Source organism: Vicugna pacos, unplaced genomic scaffold, assembly GCF_048564905.1.
Source record: "Vicugna pacos unplaced genomic scaffold, VicPac4 scaffold_106, whole genome shotgun sequence".
NCBI classification, from domain to species: Eukaryota; Metazoa; Chordata; class Mammalia; order Artiodactyla; family Camelidae; genus Vicugna; species Vicugna pacos.
The window spans coordinates 967,258-976,274 of record NW_027328786.1 but is presented as its reverse complement, the minus strand read 5'-3'; positions in this window follow the sequence as shown (position 1 = coordinate 976,274).

Below are 9,017 nucleotides of genomic sequence, written 5' to 3'. Positions count from 1 at the left end.
AACAAGGAATGGGGAGGGGATAGAACGTGTGTTGAGGACCCTGAATTCAGGGGTGGATTGTCTATGTTGAGTATTCTGAGTCAGTATGATTAGATGGATTGGTGTGGACTATGGACTAAAATGGTGGCCATCGTTCAGATAAGTGTGTGATTTGGAGTATATTTATTTGAGGAGGGGTTTTTTTTCCCCTTCAACATTGATCATTTCTAGGGAGCAGAAAAATATTCTGCCACACAACATATAAGTTGAAAAGAGATGCTATGGGATGATGGTGGTATGAAAAATTTCAGTACTGCAGTTTCAAGCTTTCCTTAATGAGATGCACAGCAGTAGGTACTTAAAATAAAATAAGGTACTTATAATAAAGACATCATCATATGTACATATCATTTAAGATACACATATGGTACTATAAGTGGGCCTGAAATGTGTTCTGCATTCTAAAATCCGATGAAATAAAATCAGTAGTTCAATATGCCTGTCGGCTCTAAAAACATGATGTAGCTCATGATCACAGAAAGCAAGATCAGCTAGGAAATTTGAGATTTGTCGTTTCCAGTGTCAAAGTTAATATTTTTTGCTTTACTTAAAAAGCATTTTTTTAATTAGGTCTGTCAGCATCCATTGGTATATGGGGTTCAGTAGATGTGTTCAGATGTTCCAGACAGTGAATCAGAGCAAAGACTGAGGTTTAGACAGTAGTTAAATGCCTCACCCGTGTGATCAGCATCCACAAACTGCTTTACTGAAAATCCTTAAAAGTGAGAACTTCATTAAAGCAACGATAAGTGAGGGGAAAAAATAGCTACAGACTAGTGGAAGTTTTGTAACGTGTAACAATGACAAAAGGCTATTCATGAGCATATTTTTAAAAACCCCTACACTTTAATAAGAAAAACAACAATCTGACAACAGGTTGTACACTGCTGTAGGAGAATCCATGCAGGTGGACTCTTATGTGAATGGGGCTGGAGCTGTAGAATTAGTTAGTCTTGCAAGTAACTCAGTTAAACACAAATGCAAATGGGATACACTTCTAGACTATCTGAGTAAACATCTTGGAAAACTTACTCCTCTATGAAGCAATGACAATGGCTTTGTAAAATTTGTCAAAATTAACCTCTGTAGAACTCTGGAAATTAAACCAACACTTCCAGCAATTCGGGGAGTCTTTATTTGAGAAAAAAAACCCAGCTAAATCTCCATAAAGATAGTGAGTTTTGAGGCATTGTAACTTGATCTACCCCATCCCTGTATCCTCACCTAAATGGTGGCCTTTATAAGCAATAGTCTCACAATCAAGGTAGGGGCAGAAGTGATTTAAAGTTACCCAAAAAATCCGCCCCCAGAGAGCTGTCACTATGTGACCTGTCACAAACTCATGCTGTGCAAACAGCCTGTCCCCAGAGTGTGTGTGGGAAACAATCAGCAGTGAGTATCTAACATTACAACTGCCTGAGGCAGTGGGACCAGTAGAGGCTAACTACGTGCTGACTAGGAAACTTAGAAGGCAAAATTGATTAATGAGACGTTCTGGGGGTGAAGGTAGGGTTAAAAAGCTCCAAAAAATTCTGAGAATTGTAGAAGGCAATATACATGTGTGGCACATGGCAAGGAAAGATCTGAGAAAATCCGAAGCCTTCAACTCTGGCTGAACTTGAGGTTCTGCATAAGCAAGAACTAAAGGATACGGAAGAGCTGCTGACTGCATGCCGGTGCTGAGGGCATCCCTCAGCACGTGGACACACAGCCACCTGGCAACAGCTCAAACGATTGTCTCCAGGCATTGAAAGAAATCACTGTCCAATCATTACTACAGTGATGACAACTAGGCTTTCTTCACACACACTGATCTCATGGTCATGCATGATAAAGAAAACAGACTTTACAGAATTTGTTCAGGAAAGTAACTAAATAAATAGCAGCAGCAGCAATGACAATGAAAGCAACGATAAACCCTGGAGATGAGGAAAATCAGGCTTTCAGATCTGCCACATTGTAATATTTTAAATGTCCAGCTTTCAACAGAAAATTACAAGATGTACAAAGAAACAGAAAAGTTTGGTCATAACAGACGGGGAAAAAGTAGTCAACAGAAACTCCCTGAGGTAGCCCAGACACTGGACTTACTAGACAAAGACATAAATAAGCAATTACACATATGTTCAAAAAACTAACAGAAACCATGCCTAAAGGATTAAATTATGTGCTCATCTCATTGTACAGAGAATAACAATAAATAAAATTTATAATAAAAACCAACTAGAAATTCTAGAGATACAAATATAATGACTAAAATAAAAACTTCAATAAGTGGTTTCTCTGTAGATATGAACTTGTTGAAGAAAAAGTCAGTTAAATTAAAACTACTGAGATTTCCCTGTCTGTGGAACAGAAAGAAAAATGAATGAAAAAAAAATGAACACTGTGTCAGAGATAGGTGGGACACCATCAACAATACCAATACACACATAATGGGAGCGCCAGAAGGAGGGAGAGAAAAAAAGGGGCAGAAAGAATATATAAAGAAATAATGGCTGAAAACTTCCCAAATTTGATGAAAATATTAATTTGTACATCCCAGCAGCTCAACAAACTCCATGTGGTATAAACTTAGAGACATCTAAAATAGGCACATCAGATTCAGTGTGTCAAAAGACAAGAATAAAGTATCTTGACAGCCGAAAGAGAAAAGTGGCTCAACATATAGAAAGGCTCCTCAGTAAGACAGTTGATTTCTCATCAAAAACCATGGAGACCAGAAGGCAGTGGATGGTATCATCAAAGAGATAAAAGGAAAAGACTGTCACCAAGTATTTTATAGCCAGCAAAATGATTCTTTAAAAAAATTAAAGGAGAAATTAAGACACTCCTACAAAAACAAAATCTGAAAGAATCCATTGCTAGCAGGCCTGCCCTACAAGAAATACTAAGGATAGTCCAGCAGGTGTAAATGAAAGGACACTCGCCTGAAAAATAAAGAGCACTACTACATGAGTAAAAAAATAAAACAGTATAAATCGGGCATTACATGTAAATGTTTTGTTCTATTTGATGTAAAGGACAACTGCATAAAACAATACTTATGAAACTGTGTAGATGAGCTTATAAATGTATAAAGGTGCAATTTGTATGAAAATGACAGCATGAGGAGGGGGAGGGAAAAGACTGATACCAAAGCAAAGTTTTTGTGTACTGTTGAAATTAAGTTGGTATTCATGTGAACTAGATTGCTTTAAAACAAGATGTTAATTTTACTCTCCAGGGCAATGGAAGAGAAGGAGGAGGAGGAAGAGTAGGAGGAGGAGAAGAAAAAGATAAAATAAACAAATTAAAATGGCACACTTGAAAATGCTTACTATGTACAAAAATGTGTAGTAATAGAGGAATGGGAAAAAAAGACATATAGAAAGTAGACAGCAGTTGTAACTTCAATCTGATAAGAAATTACATTAATATAAATGAATTAAACATTCTAATCAAAATACTAAAGGCAGAAATAAATGGAATAGACAATAGATGAACAACAGAGAATAATCAACAAAAGGAATAGTTGGTTCTTTGAAAAGATCAATAAAATTGACAAATTTTATCTAATACTGAAAAAAAAAGAGAGAAGATTCAAATTACTAAAATGAGAAATGAAAGGAAGGATGTCACTACTGCCCTTACAAAAATAACAAGGAATATAAGGGAATACCATGGATAATTATATAGCCAATAAATGAGATAATCTAGATGAAATGGATAAATTCCTAGAAGGACATAAATGACTGAAGCTAATTCAAGGAGAAATAGAAAACTCAAATAATCCTACAGTAAGTAGTGACTGAAATAGCAATCCAAAACATTCACACAAAGAAATGCTAGGCCCGTATGGCTTTACTGGTGAGTTCCATCAAGTACTTAAAGAAAAAACTAAAACAAAAACAAACAAAAAATGCTTCACAAATTCGTCTGAAAATAAAGAGGTGGGCACACTTCCCAATTCATTCAATGAGACTAGTATCACACTGATACGAAAACCAGACAAAGGCATCACAAGAAAACTAAAGACTATCTCTTATGAATATAAATGCAAAAATCCTCAACAGAATACAAGCAAATCCAAAACAGTAACATATAAAATAGACCACTATTAAGTGGGATGTATCCAGGTATGCAAAGGCAGTACAACATACAAAAGTCAATTCATGTAATACACCATATTAATAGAATAATGGATAAAAACTAGGAATAGAAGAGAACTTCCTCAACTTGACAGAGAACATCTATGAAAAACCTGAAGCAAAGATCATACATAATGCAGAAGCACTGAATTATTCCCTCCCAAAATCAACATTGTACTAGAAGTTCTAGTCAAATCAATCAGACAAAGAAAATAAAGCCTCTAGATTAGAAAGAAAGAAATAAAACTGTTTTGATTCCAGATGGCATGATATTATATATTGAAATCACAAGGAATCCACAAAGTAAAAATAGAGAGAAAAGAAAAAAAAATCCTCTTAGAATTAATAACCCAGTCTGACCAAAATTGTAAGACACAAATGAATATATAAAAATTAATTACATTTCTATTCAACAGCAGTGAATAATCTAAAAATAAAATGAAGGAAACCTTTTCATTTACAATAGCATCAAAAAGAATAAAATAATTAGTAATATTAAGAAAAATATGTGGAATACTGAGAAAAATATCTGAAACATGTATATTGAAAACTAAAATACTAGTGATAGAATTTAAAAATGACCTAAAATAAATGGAAAGCTCTTCTGTGTTCATGGATCAGAAGCCTTATTATTGTTAGGATGGCCATTGTCCTCAAAATGACCTATACATTCAATGCAGCTCTGGCTTTTTGGCAGAAATGAACAAGCTGATCCTAAAACTAATATGGAAATGCAAGATACCCAAAATAGTCAAAACAATCTTGAAAAAGAACAAAGTTTTGAAGTTTCCAAATTCAAAACTCACTAACAAAACTGTGATCCATACAGTGTGATACTTGCAGAAAGGACAGAAAAATAGATTGAGAGAAAAGAACTAAGAGACCATAAACAAAGTCTTACACACAGCCATATAATTTTTGACAAAGGTGCCATGACAATCCAATGGGGAAAAATAATCTTTACAAAAATGATGCTGGGACACCTGTACATACATCTGAAAAGAAAGAAAACTGAACATTTATCTTAACACCATTTATGGAAATTAACTCAAAATAAATCACAGACCTGAAACTATAAAACATTTAGAAAATGAACAATGAGAAAATCTTCAGGATTTTGGATTACAAATACTTGTAATATATGACACCAAAAGCACAAACAACAAAAGGAAAAAATCAAGTAAACTGGACTTCAGTAAAATTAAAAACTTCTGTGCTTCAAAGGACTTCATGAAGAAAGTAAGAAGACAATACACAGGATGGATGAAAATATTTCCAAAATTTTCCCTGATAAGGGACTTTTATCCAGAATAGACAAAGAAGACTTAAAACATGACAATACAAAGACAAATATAATTAAAATGGGCAAAGAATTTGAATAGGTGTTTCTCCAAAGCAGACATACGAATGGGAACTAAGCACATAAAAAGATGTTCAACATCAGTAGGCATTAGGGAAACAGAAATCAAAATCACAATGACATACCACTTCATACCAACTAGGATGACAAATATATATGATATATGATATATAAATATGAATTTATAAACCCAGTTATAAAAAGTGTAGTTGAGGATGTGGAGAAACTGGACTCCTCATACATTATTTCTGGAAATATACAATGCTTCAGTCACTTTAAAAGCTATATTAGCAATTCCTCAAAAATTTAAAAGTAGAATACATCCCAGCAATTCCATTTTTTGATATATCCTGAAGAGAAGTGAAAATGTGTTCACAAAAAAACTTGTCCATGAGCATTTACAGCAGAATTATTCATCATCAACTGATGGATGGATAAGCAATGTGGTGTATTTATAACTATGGCATATTATATGAATACAAAAAGGAATTTGGGTATTGATATATGCTACACGATGGATGAGCCTTGACAACGTCACACTAAATGAAAGACGATAATCAAAAAAGGCAGCATACTGTATGGTTCTACTTATATGAAATGCCTACAACTGGCAAACCCATAGAGGCAGAAAGTAGAGTGGTGGCTGTTGAGGGCTAAGGGAAAGGAAGGTTAGGGACTGACTTACTAAAGGGTACTGGTTCCTTTTGGGGGTGATGGCTACACAACCCTGAAATGTACATAAAACCCTAATGCACACTTTCAAAGGCTGCATTTTATGGTATGTGAATTATATCTCCATAAACCTGTTATTCTTGAAGCTGAGCCCACCTATGGAGCAACTGACACAGCACTGACTGTGGCATCCGGACGGGGAGTGACCCACCCGCCCACCGCGAAGGAGAGAAGCACCTGACCCAGTGTTGGAGGGGTGCAATCTTCTTGCCAATGGACACTGTGAGCAGCACAGACGAGGGGGCCAACAGAGCAAGCTGAGTTCATGAAACAGGGCGAAGACACAAAGACCTCTCAATAAAACCATTAAGAGCGTTCAGTCTCTAGGAGAACACATCTTTGTTTTTAAAATCTTTTTATACCTGTTTTATTTTCTATTAGCTTTTTAATCTTTACTTTTTAAACAGTTCTATATGTTTACAATTTTCATTTCATTTTTAATTCTCTTGGATTTGATCTGTTATTGATTATTCACAGGTTTTAAATATTGTGTTTTGATTTTTTTCTTCTTTTTATTAAGGTTTTAAAAAGACATCTCAACTCGATTCCTATTCTTCTTCAACTTGCTCTTCTATTATTGATTATGCACTGTTTTCAAACCTTCTTTTCCTCCATTCTTTTAAAATTCTATTTCTCTCTCTTGTTTTTAAGTTTTATTCCAGCATAGGCCTTAGATAGATAAAGAAATAAACCCCTTTAAGGGCCACAATAGATAACTGATACTCCTTAAGCCACAGTGCCAGAGAGATATGAGCAGTTGAAGAAGCAGAGGAAGTATTCCCAATTAAAAGAGAAAGAGAAATCCCCTGAAAGAACGATCAATGAAATAGATATTAATGGCCTATTAGATCAAGATTTCTAAAAAGAAGTGATCGAATTACTGAAGGAATTAAAAGAGATAGTGTTTAGAGACATAAAATATGTCAAAAACAAAATAGTAGCTATAAAGAAGAGCCAAGTAGAATTGGTAAATTCATTGGCTGAAATGAGATCTGACCTAAAGGCAGTACAACGCAGGCTAGATAATGCAGAGGAACGAATAAGTGACCTAGAAGACAGGACAACAGAAAGCACACAATCAGAACAGTTGAGAGAAAAAAATAAAACACAATGAAAACAATATAAGGAACCTATGGGATAATATAAAGCATGCCAATCTATGCATCATAAGAGTTCCAGAAGGGGAAGAAAGAACAAAGGGGATGGAGAAGGTATTTAAAGAAATCATAACTGAAAAATTCCCAAACATAAAGAAAGAATCAGACACCCAAGTACAGGAGGCTCAGAGGTTCCCAAACAGGAAGAGCCTAAAGAGACTCACACCAAGACAACAAAATCAAGATGGCCAGACTGAAGGATAAAGAAATGATCCTAAAGGCAGCAAGAGAAAAACAAAGAGTGAGTTACAAGAGATGGCTCTCAGCTGATTTCTCTACAGAAACACTACAGGCCAGAAGGGAGTGGAAATATGTATTCAAAGTCCTGAATGAAAAAACAGATGCAGCCTAGGATACTTTCTGCAGCAAGGCTATCCTTTAGAACAGAGGGAGAGGTAATGAATTTCACAGAGAAGAAAAACTAAAAGACTTTAGCAACACTAAACCCATGCTAAAAGAAATATTGTAAGGTACACTCTAAATAAAAAAGAAGCAGGATGATACAGAAATGAGAGCTTATAACTGGAAAGATGATACTACCATGAATTACAAATAGAATAAACATGAAATTGTAAAAGAAGACATCTAAATCATTGAGTGGGAGAGGGAAGCAAGAAAATATAGAGTATCTTTTTTTTCTTCTTTTTTCTTAAATTTTTTGTTCTCGGTAGGATGGGTTTGAGATTACATTACTATCTGTTTAGTACACACAGTCACAGTAATTGGTTAACAGACTTACAAAAAAGTGTAACCACAAGCCAAAAACTTACAAGTGAGTAACAAAAACTAAATACAATCCAAGATAACACAAAGGAAAATTACCATACCACAAAAGGAAGAAGAAAGGAACAAAGAAGAAATATGAAATCAACTGCAAATATAAGTTCAAATAGCAATAAACACTCATTTATCATTAATTACTCTAAATGATAATGGACTAAATGCTCCAGTCAAAAGACAGAGTGGCAGACTGGATAATAAAGCAAGAAACTTCAATAAACTGCATACAAGAGACACACTTTAGGGAGAAGGACACATATAGATTGAGAGTGAATGGACGGAAAAGGATATTCCATACAAATGGAAACTCCAAAAAAGCAGGTGTAGCAGTTCTGATTTCAGACAAAATAGACTTTAAAACAAGGGCCATAAAGAAAGATAAATAAAGGCATTTTATAATGATTAAAGGAGCAAAACAAGATGAGGATATTATAATCATTAATATATATGCATCCAACATGAGCACCTAAGTACATAAAACAACTACTAACAGAGATAAATGGGGAAATTGATGGGAATACAATCATTGTCAGAAGTTTTAACACCACTTTAACATCACTAGACAGATCTTCCACACAAAAAATAAATAAGGCAACAGAGAAATGAAATGATACATTAGAAAAATTAGATTTAGTGGATATTTTCAGAGCATTACAACCCCCCAAATTAGGATATACATTCTTTTCAAGTGTGCGTGGAACATTTTCTAGGATTCATCATGTACTTGGTCACAAAAGAAGCCTCAAAAATTTTAAGAAGATAGAAATTATCTCAAGCATCTTTACTGACCACAATGCCATTGAAACTAGAAAACAACTT